The 12,530-nt window shown below is 36.3% G+C and overlaps 1 long non-coding RNA gene across 2 annotated transcripts; it reads left to right on the top strand.

The window, feature by feature from the left end:
- Positions 1–1,583: 1,583 nt before the first annotated feature.
- On the top strand, positions 1,584–10,070 carry LOC141587010 (uncharacterized). 2 transcript variants are annotated; one of them, XR_012519683.1, is made up of 4 exons: positions 1,584–1,747; positions 1,848–1,915; positions 3,336–3,422; positions 9,878–10,070. It is a non-coding gene; the product is annotated as an uncharacterized LOC141587010 (long non-coding RNA). The 2 variants fall into 2 exon arrangements; XR_012519682.1 differs by lacking the exon at positions 9,878–10,070 and having other exon boundaries at positions 3,336–3,674.
- Positions 10,071–12,530: the final 2,460 nt, after the last annotated feature.

Raw genomic sequence — 12,530 nt, forward strand, 5'->3', positions numbered from 1 at the left:
CATAAGATCAAAGGACACCCCTTCCTCAGATAAGACTTCAAGGTGACAGCTGCAATCAACTTAACCTTGGGTCTGACTAGAAACCCACGATAGGACACACTTACACCCTTTGGACCCCTTAAGAACACTTTCTTTTGATGACAGTCTATCTTAGCTTTATACTTTCCTAACCAATCCATCCCAACTATCATCTCAAAACCGTTAAAAGGAAACTCTAGCAAGTCTACAGGGAAATCAACTTGCCCAACTATCAAGGATACATCTCTAAACAACCTCCCACATGGTACGGACTCCCGAAGGTATGAAAACTTGCTCCCTAATGACTCGTATACTCTCAAACCCAAACTGTTTTACATGACTCAAGACACAAATGATCGAGAAGCCCCCGAATCAAACAAAACAAACGTAGGAATACCATTAACAAGGAATGTACGGGTGATAACGTGCGCATCTTCCTCATTTTGCCTTCTTGTCCATCATGAACAACTTGCCATCGGGTCTTCCGCCCACCTCCCCGGACAAGATCTTGGCCGATGCGGTCGGCTTAGCACCGACCCTTGATTGTTGTTGTTGTTCATCGGTGTCTTCGATAAAATTACAGCCGTTGCGGTTGCCTCCACTGGTAGCTCGACCTCCCGGTTTGGCCATGATCCCGGTCATGTTGCTCGCAAAGCTCGTGCGGGTCTCGAAAGATCCGGTGCACTCGTGCACTGATGTCTCTTGTGGCCTACACCCCCACAACCAAAGCAGGTCACTCCCCAACTATTACTCACACTCCCTCGGCCTCGCCCAAAGGAAGCCCCAGCACTAAATCCTGACCCAGAAGAAAATCCTTTAGACTGATTGTAGTTGCCTTTCTTGTAATTAGATTGGCCACCACCCTCGCTCTCCGACTTCCTCTTCTCACCACCAGACCTCTCCTGAGCCATCTCCACTTGTAACACCCCGTATTTTAATAAGTTGGATAAAATTCTTTTAATTGCTACTTTATATTTAATTTCGTTGGTTAACAATTTATATATTTGTTTTCTCAGCTAATTAATTAATTTCATTATAATTAAATTCGTTAAATTTAATAATCGTTAATAAGTTCTTTTAAAAGTTTGCTCGAGTTTGTTTAGTTGACTTTTTATGGGTTCATGTAAATAGTTTTATTTATTTAATAACTTTTTGTTTCTTTCTAAGTCCCTTATCGAAGTCGAGCTAAGTGGGCTCCAGACGGATCAGTTAGCTATTTCGAGTTTGTTCCGCTAAATTAGCAAATATCTTTGAAAGCCGCTAATTTAGTTAAAATCTCTAATAATTCCGATTCGAGCTAATTTCGTATTATTTTAGTTGACTAGCTGAGTTTATTTTATTTTCACTCATTAAATTTATTTATTATTAATTCCGTTTTATTACTGAAACTTTTACTAAAAACCGATTTTTATTAACTCGAGACGGTTTTAAAAACGAACGAAATTACTTAACGATGAAGTAACGTCACGTATAATATATAAGCGGCAGTACAAATCGTCATTTATTATTATTATTATTATTATTATTATTATTATTATTATCCCACGTCCCCACACCCCCTTCATTTCCCTTCTTCATTTCGCGGACAACAAACCAAAAACAAATCAACAGCAACAACATCAGTCCGTCATTTTCCGATCATTCAAACCCCAGATCCCGGCCCATTTCTCAACCAAATTCCGTAATTTTTGTACCATTATCTTCCCCTTTCCTTCCTCCTCCTTTTAAGGTAAGAAAGTCTCCTTTTCGTAGTGGTTTCGTCTTTCGCCGTCTTATAAAAGTGTCGTTTTTTTAGCTTCTTTATTCCGTTTTCTTGCCCTTTTATGAAGGATTCGAAGACCCGGGGTGAGGCTCGTGCCTTGTGGACCATTTATTCGAAGAATAAGGGGCGTTTAAGGTAACACGATTCTACCGATCCTATTATTCTTATTATTGTTCGGGGTTGAATTATGAGGTTTGTAAACTTTAGATTATTGAATGGTCCGTGGTACGTAAGATGGTACCAAATAGGATTAGCTGGAGTAACGTGCGATTGGTAATGCCCCTTAAGCTCGAGCATTACTTGTTATGAAATTGGTAAAGTGCAACGTCAGTGGTTTGAAAAGTGATTTTAAGGATTGAATCCTGCCATTTTGTTTGTTAGCTTGTATAAGTTAATTATTTTGACGTTGGGTTGTAAGGTAGTATTGTATTGTTAATTGTCTTTTCCTTTGACCTCGACTCGTGGGTGAGTAGCTTAGAGTATTTACTCTAAATGTTGAGCAATTCCTTTAATGGAATATTTGACAATATCGATATTGAATTTGAGATGGAAATTTGGTTACTATGGAGTATTATATTATAGGACGGAGTAATGAGAGAGATGGGGTAGAGAGTTGAGATTTGGTACTTTGAGACTTTGAATTGTTAGTGACAGTAGACGAATGATAGTCTGAGCCTTTCACGATAGTGTATAATGGGTATTCAGTTGATTAAAACTTTGGTTAGTTGAATTTAATCATGCGATAAAGGATCAGGTGGTACCAATTATGGGATTACTAATTATGAGTGTTATTGATATTGTCAATTAGGCGAGATTATAGCTTTGGGATGTTGTCATCTTGTGGTCAACTGTTAAGTGAATTAGTGAAGTGCAAGTTAGTGCTCCATGAATTAACGAGGCCTTTTGTTGGTTAGTTTGCAATTAGCGGCTAATGGATTTAGGATTATCGGTTCATGTGGTGTTTGTTTGAGACGGTTATATACGAGTTTTACTTATCCATTTTGAGAAAAGTTGGTACCATTGGATTCTTGTTGGAGTGGGGAATCATGTTGGATAATTTAATTGAATGGATACTATCATTTTAATGCTTAAAATTTCGTCTTAAGACGGTCACAAATGAGCTTCTTTAATAGTGAAAATGGGTTTTGTCGAGCAGTTTTAGCGGGCTGTTTTGACGGGTTTCTTTATGTTAATTTGAACCAACCTCTTAGCTAACGTCTCAAGTACATGTACATGTTGGGTTTGGGTCTTTTGTTTGGGTGGTATCCGTCGTGGTTTGGCCTAGGAAACCGTCCTAAGACGGGTGGACAGTAGGGTGTAGCCTGGCCGTGGCCTACTGCAGCCTGGCCGTGGCTCGTAGTTGGCAGCAACTGACCTAGTAGTAGCTAGCCGTGGCCTAAGCGTAGCCAAGCGTGTGGCTTTGGCCGTGGCCTAAAGGCGTGGCTTTGGCTAAGACGCTAGTTTGGTTTATTTAAAATATAATTAAATTAATTTACGTCTCATATTTTATATAAAGATAATTCGTTAATATCGTCCTTTCACATAATTATTTTAGGTGGCTCATATGGGGTTGAAGATGAAGAGTAATTTTGGGGTTTTAGAAGCTTTCTCAAGTTTTTACTTGTCCCTTTGCTAGCGTAAGGTAACTATTCCGAGTTACTCGACGAATTAATGTCACATTAGTAGTTAATGTGTGCCTGTTGTTTGATAAGTGTTTAGGTGAATGAATAATGTTAGTAGTAAAGATAATAAGGATGGTAAAATTGTACTCATATTAATAGTTATCACATGTTAGGATAGTTTGCAAAACGAAATTGTAATTAATAGGCTCAAATGAACTTTATAGCGATAATTGTAATGTTTTGTTGATTGTGCCGAAAACTGAGCCTTAGTCCCTTTGGACCGATGCGATGTCGATTAATTGAGTGATTGGTCACCGCAATTTGACCGTGCACTGTCGCCGCAGGTGGGGTTGCGGGTAAAAATTCGGTTGGATGAAATTTTGAATGAATTAGATAATCGGCCTTTTTCTTGTTTTAGGCCATTTATTATATTTTTATTTCACATGTGTAGTTAATTGATTTGAGTAGCTTCTTATATTGTAGAAACGGCCCTAGATTCCCTAAAGCCTTTAATATTGTTAAAATTGCTAGAATTGGAAGTTAGTATTGAATTTGTATTGAGGAACTGTTGGTTTATCTATTTGAATAGACAATATTATATAGCCTTTCACATGATAGAATGTTAGAATTCATGTTGGTAAGTGGGACTTTTTGCCCTCTTAAGGTTAAGTGGGTGTCTTACTTGACTTGTGTGGTGAGTCTTGTGTGGTGTGGGCTAAAGTATTCAAGCCGGGACTATTTTGTGACTAGGTCCTAGGTGAGTATTTCGGCCTTCATCATAGATAGGTCTTTATAGTCTCTGACGAGTATATGTTCACTGCTTGATAGCCTTTGTGTTCCTGACTAGTGGATGTTTATCCAAGTTGGGGCATGACCTCAGGTAATAATTTTGATAGTATGGGGTCAGCTTAAGTACTAGCCGACCCTTCGGTGGTGTCCTTAGGGTACTCACTCCATCTTTTTTTTCATTTTTTTCACAGTTGGTATCAGAGCCTATTGCTCCCGATGCACGTTTGTGCACCCCACTTAGAATCACTTGACCTTTAAATAATAAACTTGAGAGAAGGGTAGGATGGGTAGAATTAGGATTTTATGTGGTAGTCTGTTTGTGATTGCTAATTGTTAGGTTTGTTGATTGTTAGTTATTAGTTTTGGTGCCGCTAAAGGTTGGTTATGCCAAGTGTAGAATGCTTCCACTTTCTTGATATTTCTTTTCGTATTCAGTGTATCTTACCTTAATCTTCCATTTTTGTTGTTCATTCGTCTTTCAAATTTCTCTTATCTCGCATTGGTAACTACCTTTCAATTCTTTCTCCCAATTCATCTTAGGTTCGTTTTCTTCTTATAATAAAGTCCATGTGGACACCTTCCTTTTATTCCGCAGGATAGTTCCCTTGTTCAAGAGAACCCAGTTTTGAGAGAATGTATCATTGGAGGGCGTGAACGAGTGGAGAAATTGATTGTTTAAGGTTTGAGTTGTATAGGAGAATATAATTTGGGATCCTTTGGTTAGTCTTGTTAGTTGTGCTTGATATGAGAATTTAGTGAATTGAGAAATACCTTGGGATTTATGTCTATAGAGAGATTGTTTGTTATAGATGATTAAGCATTTGTACTACCTTAGCACATAAGATGGAATGAAACTAAGCTACTTTATTTGAGAGTCTCGATATTTCTTGTGGAGAATTAAGGTATGATAGTTAGCCCTAATCCTTGTGGGCCTTGAAAGGAATACAATAGGACATTGATGTTGCTTAATGGATTGGTATTGTACTTTGGAATTAGTTAGTTTGTTAAACCTTTTAAGTTGACCAAATCTAGTATAGAGTAGCCCTTGTTGACCTTATAAAACATATCTGAATTTGGGAATTTTGGTGGAATGTTGTTCGATATAGTTCGTGAGTTCAAGGATGTGATTCCAATTTATGGTATCGGAAACTAGAAGTATTAAGTGGTGAGATGATGGAGTAAACAAGCCAGGGTACTTGGAGATGACATAGTAAGTGAAGTTCAATGACGAGAATTGTAAAGGAGATACTTTGGGACATGGATGGTAACAAATGAATTTGTGTGGTGAATTGATTTTGGCTCTTAGAATCAATTGAGTTGAGGAATACCTACCATTGTGGAATCCTTGTTAGTCCTACGATGTAGTAGACATTTAGGGCTTTGTTGAGCACCTTAGTGAAGTAACCTTATCATATCGATCATAAGCTTTGATGAGTGTTTAGTAAGCGGTAACCCTTTCATTGTGCCGCTTCTATTCTCCTTTCCTTCTCTCTAACGTTCGTTGAACCTTGTTTTTATGCCGAATTTTACGTATCTTCTTCTTGCCCGAGATATCTCCTTAACTTGAATACCTCTTATTTATGTCAACCGTTATCTTTACGGACCGACTCCTTAGTTTCCTAATTTATCAGATTCATGCACCCTTCGGAAATGTTTTACCGTTTCTCTATCACTCCTTATCTCCTTAGTATAGTTGGTACCTTGTTGACCATGTTTACAGAGTTAGTGAGATGTGACTTGAGGATATAGGATTGATTAAGTAGCCGAGTTGGGTTTGGCTTCCATAATCACTTGGGCTATGAGGGTTTGATAATGTATATGTTACCGTGTGAGAAATGTTAAATGTGGGATTATTTGTTGGTTTTAGTAAGTGATATCGATTACTACTTGAGGTATGGTATGAGAGTGAGAGTAAGCTACATTATTGGGAGGTTTTAGCACTTGTTTTGGTAACTAGAAAGGGTAATGGTATGGATGACACAAATTGTTAGGCTAAGGAACCTAATTTCAATTTATGGTTTTAGAAACTCTGAGGTGATAAAGTGTTGTTACAATTATGACCTTGTACCTTGAGAATTTGATGGTAAGTAAGTTTAGGATATCAAATTTGAAAGAATATTCCTTGGGGATGTTGATGACCAGAATGGATTGGTGATGTGATTTGGTATTAGTTGGCTCTTGAGAGTTCTTGAGTTGAGAGAGACTTAGTATTGAGAAGAATTTGTTAATCCTATAGTTTTATAGACCTTGAGGTCGCATTGAGTGCTTGAGATGATGAGACGATGTTGGAGCGGGTGTAGTTCTCGCTTTTGAGAATCCTTAATAAGTAAAAGGATAGAGAAACTTAAGATCCTATTGATTTTTCATAATTTGAGGTTGGTATGTTACTACCTTGTTTTGAAATGAGAACCTTGTGGAATATTTGAGGAACCTTCTCTTGGAGTTTAGAGCATGGTATTGGGACTCTTGATTGAAGGTTTACTTTTTGAGGAACCCATAGTTGACACTAGTGGGATATAAATACTGACTTTGTTGGAAGTCTTGACCTTAGGCTTGTGAAAGTCGTTTCGGGATGTTTAAGAATTTGGAGCGTTGAGATCACACTTATAGTGAAATATCTTGTTCCAGGGAATATGTTAGGAAGAAGTAACATAAGCGATTGAGGAGACTCTTGGGAGTGATGTTGTTATTGGAGATATGAGTGTCTGGCGTTTCCTTGGTGTCTAATTTCCCTTCTTCCTTGATCATGAGCGTTACCGCTCATATCTCTCTTCCTTACATCATCATACTCCTCTCGTAAGTTTGATGTTGGTAACCTATGAAACTCTATCTTTGACATCCTTGTAATTATGACTTCAATTCTTACCCCATAAAATTCATCATAGCTCTTTTTGATCAGTTAAGCTTGAATCCTTTTAGCATACCTGCTCCTATGATGTCTAACTTACTTTTCACTTTGGGAATTTCTAAATATTTCAAGCTACCAGTTTCGATTCATTCTTGAAAGTTTATGTCACTTCTGCAAACCTAACCTATTTTTAAGGATTTGAAAATGAAATTTTGATTTATTTCCGTAAGGTATTCCTTTTTCTTACTTTTGTTCCGAGTTACTAAGCCGTGTTTAAATCATAATTAGTAAAGATAGTATTCTTATTATAGAACTTTAAACTAAAAGTTTGAAAATGCTTTTATGATTTGCAATGGTTTTAACATTAGTGAATGTTAAATCTCGTTGTTGGTGACGTTCCCAATAATGGGTTTTCTCATTTATTGGTGAAGAAGTATTTTTTATATCTTGATATGAATATGGATGTTCTTGTCTGATCAACAAGAGTATCACCGTTTCATTGAAAAGATATCTATATTTTCTTATTACTATAATTTCTCCTTCTAAGTTTCGAGGACGAAACTTTTTAAAAGGAGGGGTGATTGTAACGCCCCGTAAATTTCGGACCGTTAATATATTTCAGAAATAATTTATTAATCAAAATAAAAGTGATAATTAAGTATTTAAAGTAAAAAAAAAATAATTTAAAGAAATATAATTTTATTATATTTTGAAGAAAAGTATTTATTTTGATAGTTTTGAAATGTTTAAAAATAGTTTAAACCGTGTAAAATATTTTATTTCAAAATAAGGGCGTATCGGGGGGAAAATGACAATTCGTTTGAACGTTGGGTAAACGAATTTGGAAATGGGTCATGTGAATACTCAATGTTATTGTAATCTCGTGTTTAAAAACTTTGGACTTGACGGAATTTGCGTTTGACTTACGGATTTAATTATTTTTGAAACGAGTCAAAACCGACTCGTTAAAAATCCCGACTAAAAATCCCGCACGTAATTTTTCCTCCTTTCTTCTCTCACGCACGGCTTCCCCTTCCCCTTTATTCTTTCTTTTTCTGAAATTTTGATGTTCATCCTCTAAACAAACCAAAAATCAAACACCATTTTCACATTCAAGCTCAAAATCGCCATAAATCCTTCGTTTCTTGTCCGTTTTTCGCGAAATTTACCTTTCCGGAATCCCCTCGCCACGATCTACAACTTAGTATGTTCTAATTTCAATTTTCATTAAGTTCTTTTAAGACCAAATTTCGGTGATTTCGGTTTTGTGCTTAATTTTTGTGTTTTTTTTATTGTTTAATTAGGTGAAGGATTGGAAGACGAGTTCGGGGACTCGTATTTTGTAGAGGATAGCGGTTAGTTGTGGTTAGGGTTTCGGTTTTGAGGATTAATTGCTCATTTTCTAGCTTAAGGTAACATATTTCGAGCTACTCGACGAATTATCGTCACATGTTTTTGATTTTTGTATGTTTGGTGAATTTTTGTTTGGGTATTAATTTTTCACATGTTAAACTTAGTTGCATGCAAGCTTAATTTGTGCCTTTTGGTAGTTTAAATTATCAAAATTGAATTGGGGACGATTAATTAATTTTCAGACGGTCTTATAATGTATAAAAATGAAAAAAAAAGAGGAGAAATGGTCGGCGGGCCCGGCAGCAGCCTGCAGCCGCAGGCGCGAGCCCGTGGTAGGCCCACGGCTAGCCCATGGTTGGCCCAGGTCGGTCCGTGCTTGTTTCGCGGGTTTTCGTGCAATCTTGGTCTTTTTAGGGTTAATTAATATTAGAATAGTATAAGTAACAAAAGGGTAGTAATTTGAATTGAAGCATACTAGTAACAAATATTATGTTAACGGAAAAATTGTGCTTATATTAATAGTTATCACATGTTAGGATAGTTTACAAAATGAAATTGTAATTAATAGGCTCAAAATGAATTTTATAGCTATAATTGTATGCTGTAAATAGACATTTATATAGCTTTCACATGATAGAATGTTAGAATTTATGTTGGTAAGTAGGACTTTTTGCCCTCTTAAGGTTAAGTGGGTGTCTTACTTGACTTATGTGGTGAGTCTTGAGTGGTGTGGGCTAAAGTATTCAAGCTGGGACTAGCTGTGACTAGGTCCTAGGTGAGTATTTCGGCCTCCATCATAGATAGGTCTTTATAGTCTTTGACGAGTATATGTTCACTGCTTGATAGCCTTTGTGTTCCTGACTAGTGGATGTTTATCCAAGTTGGGGCATGACCTCAGGTACTAATTTTGATAGTATGGGGCCAGCTTAAGTACTAGCCGACCCTTCGGTGGTGTCCTTAGGGTACTCACTTCACTTTGTTTTAAAAAAAAGTTGTGAGTCTTGGGTGCGGTGGTGTGTATCCGCATGTCTAGGTCTCTTGTGATTTTAGGCTAGGGTTGTGTTGTCTCTTGGCCATGTTTTCTTAATAGTAACCGCTGAGCCAAGATACCGGTTCGATTACCTTCCCTACCTCGTGGTATAGACTTGAGTTACAAAGTGACTATTGACCGTACTAAGAACTTATGCCTGTCTTTGATATATTGCCCTTTCTTGTTTGATGATTCTATGAATCATAGAAGGTGAGATGCAAGCCGGCTATGGTTGATAGAGTTTGGATTACAATTTGTTATATGATTCACATGATAGTTAGTTTGGTCAGTTTAGGGGTCATTTGTTAGAATACATGAAAAGTAAATGGTTTATCAAATTGTTTACATGTTACATTATATGTTACATTAATTTTGACGATTCGTGGTCGGGAGGACTCGAAGTTACTCCCCATTTGAATTGTGGCTTTCGTGTTTGTATAAAATGCGATTGACAGGTTGTTGATGCTTTGTTGGGGGTCACAGACGGCTAGTGAGCAAGGAACCTTGGACCTAGTTTTGGCTATTTTATTAGTCAACCTTTTACACTTTTGGTTTGTATATAATTTGAAGGGACATATGTCTCCCTTTTTATTTTTGGTTTGTATCCATATATTTCCGCGTCTTTAGTTATATATGTAAGTTAGTTTATCGGTTTTGTTGCGTGGTTATGACACTCTTCTTGAGTTGGAATTGGTTGTGAATGGTTTAGTTAGAAATTTTTTTGAAATTGCAGGTTTTTGGACTAGTTGAACCATTTACAAACATATCCTACCAGTTCTTGAGTTGAGAGAGACTTAGTATTGAGAAGAATTTGTTAATCCTATAGTTTTATAGACCTTGAGGTCGCATTGAGTGCTTGAGATGATGAGACGATGTTGGAGCTGGGTGTAGTTCTGCTTTTGAGAATCTTTAATAAGTAAAAGGATAGAGAAACTTAAGATCCTATTGATTTTTCATAATTTGAGGATGGTATGTTACTACCTTGTTTTGAAATGAGAACCTTGTGGAATATTTGAGGAACCTTCTCTTGGAGTTTAGAGCATGGTATTGGGACTCTTGATTGAAGGTTTACTTTTTGAGGAACCCATAGTTGACACTAGTGGGATATAAATACAGCTTTGTTGGAAGTCTTGACCTTAGGCTTGTGAAAGTCGTTTCGGGATGTTTGAGAATTTGGAGCGTTGAGATCACACTTATAGTGAAATATCTTGTTCCAGGGAATATGTTAGGAAGAAGTAACATAAGCGATTGAGGAGACTCTTGGGAGTGATGTTGTTATTGGAGATATGAGTGTCTGGCGTTTCCTTGGTGTCTAATTTCCCTTCTTCCTTGATCATGAGCGTTACCGCTCATATCTCTCTTCCTTACATCATCATACTCCTCTCGTAAGTTTGATGTTGGTAACCTATGAAACTCTATCTTTGACATCCTTGTAATTATGACTTCAATTCTTACCCCATAAAATTCATCATAGCTCTTTTTGATCAGTTAAGCTTGAATCCTTTTAGCATACCTGCTCCTATGATGTCTAAGTTACTTTTCACTTCGGGGAATTTCTAAATATTTCAAGCTACCAGTTTCGATTCATTCTTGAAAGTTTATGTCACTTCTGCAAACCTAACCTATTTTTAAGGATTTGAAAATGAAATTTTGATTTATTTAAAGTAAGGTATTCCTTTTTCTTACTTTTGTTCCGAGTTACTAAGCCGTGTTTAAATCATAATTAGTAAAGATAGTATTCTTATTATAGAACTTTAAACTAAAAGTTTGAAAATGCTTTTATGATTTGCAATGGTTTTAACATTAGTGAATGTTAAATCTCGTTGTTGGTGACGTTCCCAATAATGGGTTTTCTCATTTATTGGTGAAGAAGTATTTTTTATATCTTGATATGAATATGGATGTTCTTGTCTGATCAACAAGAGTATCACCGTTTCATTGAAAAGATATCTATATTTTCTTATTACTATAATTTCTCCTTCTAAGTTTCGAGGACGAAACTTTTTAAAAGGAGGGGTGATTGTAACGCCTAGTAAATTTTGGACCGTTAATATATTTTAAATAATTTATTAATCAAAATAAAAGTGATAATTAAGTATTTAAAGTAAAAAAAAATAATTTAAAGAAATATAATTTTATTATATTTTGAAGAAAAGTATTTATTTTGATAGTTTTGAAATGTTTAAAAATAGTTTAAACCGTGTAAAATCTTTTATTTCGAAATAAGGGCGTATCGGGGGGAAAATGACAATTCGTTTGAACGTTGGGTAAACGAATTTGGAAATGGGTCATGTGAATACTCAATGTTATTGTAATCTCGTGTTTAAAAACTTTGGACTTGACGGAATTTGCGTTTGACTTACGGATTTAATTATTTTTGAAACGAGTCAAAACCGACTCGTTAAAAATCCCGACTAAAAATCCCGCACGTAATTTTTCCTCCTTTCTTCTCTCACGCACGGCTTCCCCTTCCCCTTTATTCTTTCTTTTTCTGAAATTTTGATGTTCATCCTCTAAACAAACCAAAAATCAAACACCATTTTCACATTCAAGCTCAAAATCGCCATAAATCCTTCGTTTCTTGTCCGTTTTTCGCGAAATTTACCTTTCCGGAATCCCCTCGCCACGATCTACAACTTAGTATGTTCTAATTTCAATTTTCATTAAGTTCTTTTAAGACCAAATTTCGGTGATTTCGGTTTTGTGCTTAATTTTTGTGTTTTTTTTATTGTTTAATTAGGTGAAGGATTGGAAGACGAGTTCGGGGACTCGTATTTTTTAGAGGATAGCGGTTAGTTGTGGTTAGGGTTTCGGTTTTGAGGATTAATTGCTCATTTTCTAGCTTAAGGTAACATATTTCGAGCTACTCGACGAATTATCGTCACATGTTTTTGATTTTTGTATGTTTGGTGAATTTTTGTTTGGGTAGTAATTTTTCACATGTTAAACTTAGTTGCATGCAAGCTTAATTTGTGCCTTTTGGTAGTTTAAATTATCAAAATTGAATTGGGGACGATTAATTAATTTTCAGACGGTCTTATAATGTATAAAAATGAAAAAAAAAGAGGAGAAATGGTCCGGCAGCGGGCCCGGCAGCAGCCGGCAGGC

The sequence above is a fragment of the Silene latifolia genome, chromosome 6, assembly GCF_048544455.1.
Source record: "Silene latifolia isolate original U9 population chromosome 6, ASM4854445v1, whole genome shotgun sequence".
In the NCBI taxonomy this organism is placed as follows: Eukaryota; Viridiplantae; Streptophyta; class Magnoliopsida; order Caryophyllales; family Caryophyllaceae; genus Silene; species Silene latifolia.